The sequence below is a fragment of the Pseudopodoces humilis genome, chromosome 19 (genome assembly GCF_049639895.1).
Source record: "Pseudopodoces humilis isolate 2021_Gansu_Grassland_sample_001 chromosome 19, ASM4963989v1, whole genome shotgun sequence".
In the NCBI taxonomy this organism is placed as follows: Eukaryota; Metazoa; Chordata; class Aves; order Passeriformes; family Paridae; genus Pseudopodoces; species Pseudopodoces humilis.
In genome coordinates, this window is record NC_142218.1 from 11,010,398 (window position 1) to 11,014,975 (window position 4,578).

Sequence of the window (4,578 nt, forward strand, 5' to 3'; positions counted from 1 at the left end):
AGATCTCACTCCATCTCTGCTCTGCATTGTAATTGCACAGAGGTCTACAAACTAAATGATGCATGAATGTGTATAGATTCAAAGTTCAACTTCTTCAATCAAAAATCCAAAAAGCACTGCCAAAGAAGGAGGAAAAACACCACTAGAAAGGAAAAGCAGCATCTGCTGATATTAAACTCTGACTTTGCCACTCTGAACAGCATTACGAAACCTCATGTAATGACAGAATAATTAGGCATCCATAAAGCAATCATTGGAACATTGTCAAAAGTCAAGTCTAAGGGAAAAATAAAAAAAGATACAAATATCAGTACTTTCTCCAGCATTCCCCAAGTCTGTGCTTTTTGCTGCCCCTGACTGACTGCAATCAATGAGTCAGCTGCAGTGGGTCGAACACAACAGGGATAAAATGGCACCTTATGAAGTAACTGCCTTCACAGATCTCCCCAAATGAGTCAGAAAGCCATTCATCAATATCCCTCCTCGTGCAGCACGGCACAGGCGGGACGGGAGTGCTCGGAGCAGGAAAGCTCACTGTGATTCCAGCCCATAAATCAGGATTTCTTACATTCAGTGCCACCATTAAGTGAGGAATGAGAACCTCCACTATCATTAGTCGACAACTAACAAGGCATTAACATTTTCATTAACAGTGTTGACAAATCCAAATCGATTTTAAAAGCTCATTTGCATCATACCCTAAAATTGTGAAGTAGAAGGGAACAGTCTGACAACTTGATTATATGCTATAGCTTAAATTTTTGTTTTTCTACTTATGCATAGCTGTGAAGTGCACATCACATCTGGTTATGTCCTGGTGCCCTCAGATATTTGGTTTGCAGCTGCTGCATTAACACCCTTGCGCAGACAGAGACCTGAAACACACAGAGGTGATGGCCTTTGTGTTTGGTTTGTGCGACACCACAGCCTGAGATCTCTTTTCACCTGCACTGGACCAAAGGCACTAGATCGTCTCTCACTTTGTCTCTTGACTTCTTTTGATAGGTAGACCTTTGTTCCTGGAATTAGGAAGGGTCAGTCCCAAATGAGGCTTAGCAGCCATCCAAAATGAAAGCCTATAATGTACACTAGACACTGGTGACTTCCTTTGAATTCCAATATTATCTGCTATTGCTTTCAAATTTCATTAAAAACCCTTCAGCCAAATTAGGCACTGCCACAGACAATTAAAAAAACCCATTCTGTAATTGACAACCTCTAAAATGGACTAATTAAATCATGTTTCAATATTCCAGATTTGGCACATAAATGCAGCTAATCTTTCTTCCTTTTTGAAAAAAAATTGGTATGATAGAGAGCAAGCAATTCTGAGAAAGATTCACACAGGTGTGTATTCAGAAGAGGAAGAATATTAGAGAGTTTCAAATGCACGGATACCTTAACAGCAAAACACAACATTTATCTCATTAAGGAGAATGCATTTTCCAGTAATACATTTTTGGCTTTAGTGAGAGTTATGTGCATTTGGAAAAATGATCTTTTAATTTTAAGTAGCAAAAACCTATTACAGCCACAAAGAAAAATAGAAGGTAAAAAAACCCCAAAAACATTCTGGAGTTGGGTGTGCTGTGCACAGCCTCCATCAGCTGCTCTCATTCCTCTCTCTAGAGGAGCACACAAACAGGGTTCAGTGTTGCATCTCCCTTCTCCCATTTCCACCTGTAGTCACAGGGCTTAAAAATGAAAGCAAAACTGCTGCTAATTAAGTGGCTTTGAATTAGACACTGCTTGCCCAGAACAACTGCTTCAAAATTGACCTGCCATAAATTCATCTTTGCAGTCTAAGCTAACATGCTTTGCCATTTTGGCAGCAGGAAGATGAAGAGCAACCAGTGCATAATGTGGAAGTGGGTATTTTCCTCTCACTAAGTAACAAAAACCTCTCAGACTGATTTGTCGGGCTCTGCTGACAGTGACAAGCAAGGGCTTATCTCTGCTGCCTTGCAGAGCACACACAACTCTAAGGCTGTTCCACAACTTCTGTTCCTTAAGATGGACAAGTTCTTCTCCAGAGTGCAAAGCAGGACAAAACAAAAAGCCAAAAAAAAGCAAAAAAAACAGCAACAAAAAAACCCACAAAAAAAAAAAGCAAAATAAAAACACAAGCAAAAAGCCTCACCACCACCAGCCATGAAAAGCATATTTAAAATATACCAGTAGCACAACATAGTGTTTGAAGATATTTTAGAGGATTGATATCAAAAACAATGTTCTTGATAAATATTAAGTATTTATTTAAAGTTTCTGATGTTTTAATATTCCTAAAATTCACACTAGGAATTCTCTTTCAAGATCCAGAGAGTTCTAGCAGAACTGGCCAGTTTTGAAGTGATTGCTTTTTAATACTGGCTTCCTAATTTCATCCGTTTACAAGCTCTCTTTTCAAAAATTACTTTTTTTAACAAAACTTTAGAAACTTAAATTTTCCTTTTGCCAATACTTCTGCACCAGGAAACCTTATATACGGCAATATTTTAATAACTTACATGCCTTCCCTTACAACTTCATAATTACAGCTATCAGGATCCCAGCTAAAACTGAGACAAATAACATCATTTGTTAACAAAGGCTTTGTAGTCTGGGGTGTTTTTATCCCTGAACATGGCAGGAAAGCTGCTGCTAATGCCTGTTCCATGGGCAGTAAATTGCCCTAGGTACAGCCAGGCCCAGCACAGGCTCCGTGCTGGGTTTACTTAGGCTCTGATCAATATGTTCTGTGCATCTTGTCTATATTGGAGCTCTCCTTATTACAGGCTCAATTGATTCTCCAAGCAACAGCAGAAATTGTACTCCATGGGTAGAGCAGATGTTGTTCTGACCTCCACCCACAGGCTCAGAGTGTTTTCTGTCTGCCTTCAGTGAAGAAAAATATCCCAATAAAGAAAAATATCCAGGCACACATGGTGCCCTTGAACAATGGATGTTACATTCGTTATACAAAAGTTTCTGCTAACGCTCTCCTTATTTTATTTTAAAAACTTCAACACCCACCACATCAACACCCACCATGAAAATCACAGTAAACTACTCATTCCTAAGAATTTTAGGGAAATATCCTTGACTTTTAAAAACTTGAAATTTGTGAAAAAAAGCACACAGCAAATTCTAGAAGGCAGCACTACAGTGAAACAAAGAATCCATTTTCTGAGATTGCTGTAAGCTACAGATGAACACAGAAATACCACCATTTACCAATACCACAGATTGATATTGATCCAAGAAATCTTCTGTTATTTGAATTAATTGTTGTCTTTAACATTAAGACAGCATAAAATCCAGAAATAAACCCACCCAAAAAATAAGTGAAAATGGAAAACCACCAAACGCTCATAGGAGAACAAGGGAATCTGATAAATATAGGGAAAAAAACCCTCAAGTAGGAGATACAAAAGATCCTTAAGATAGCAGTGATAAAGGAAATGGAGGTACAAAGGGAGAATTGCGATCTGAAAGGATGGGATATTGCTTTTGAGAATATCTGATATAAGGAAGACCAAGGGGAGATATTGATATATCAAATATTTGTTATATTTAGAAGCCTATTTAATAGGCTAACCTGAGTGCTGGGAAAGCTGAAGGGAAGATATACACGTAAAAAGCAGGAGAGCTTTTGAGCAAATAACTGACACAATAATGCCAATTTCTGTGCTGAGGACTGCCATCGAACAACAGACAAAACAGATTGGGAAGGGGAGAAAAGGGGCGTTAAGACAACTATACACAAGAGACCAAAACACACATAACTCTTTAGCCCTATTAGTATCAAAAGGTTTCATAAAAACCCTAAAACCCCAGAGAGCTCTTTTACCTTGAGAGGCCCAAAACCCTACAGACCCAGAGAGAGCTCCCTTACCTTGAGAGGTCCAAAACCCTGCAGAGCCAGCGAGCTCCTTTGCCTCCAGGGGTCTGTGCTTACCTGCCAGGTAAGCTCGGTGCTGCAGCCCCTCCCCAATGCACCTGCTGGGATTAGCCAAGGCAGCCAATACCAGCAGTGCAAAGCTCTCACCATCAGCTGCAGGACACCTGTGAACTTGAGGACTTAGGAAAGCTCAGCTGTCACAATTAGTAAAGTGCTTCACACGATTCTTTACCAGATCAGGCTTTAATTTCCAGCAATTTTCTCTCACGTTTCAGGAATTTAGAATATCAGGTGATTACTGTGCTAGAGCCAGTCCAAAGCCTTTGGTTAGTAGCCTGTCCAGAGTGATGAACATAACAAAGATATTTTAATTCAAGACAGAACTTTGCATCTCATTAAAACAAAATAAGAATAAAAATGTCATAGAGATAAAATTAGGGGAGAAAAACATAGAGTTTATTCATCCTAATGGGTATTGACACTGTATTGCTTTCTCATGTATTTTGATCTGTCTTTTATTGATCACTCTGTCTCACCCTTCCAGGTCTGGAGTACAGAGCAGCTGATACAAAGAGCCAAAGCATTTTCCTTGGTGTCTCTGCCAGAGACATTGTCCCTGGGAAGGCTCTGACCCCTATTACCAGGACCCTGGACCAAAACTGAAACATGGGCAGCTACAAACTTGGTTCTTGGAGAAT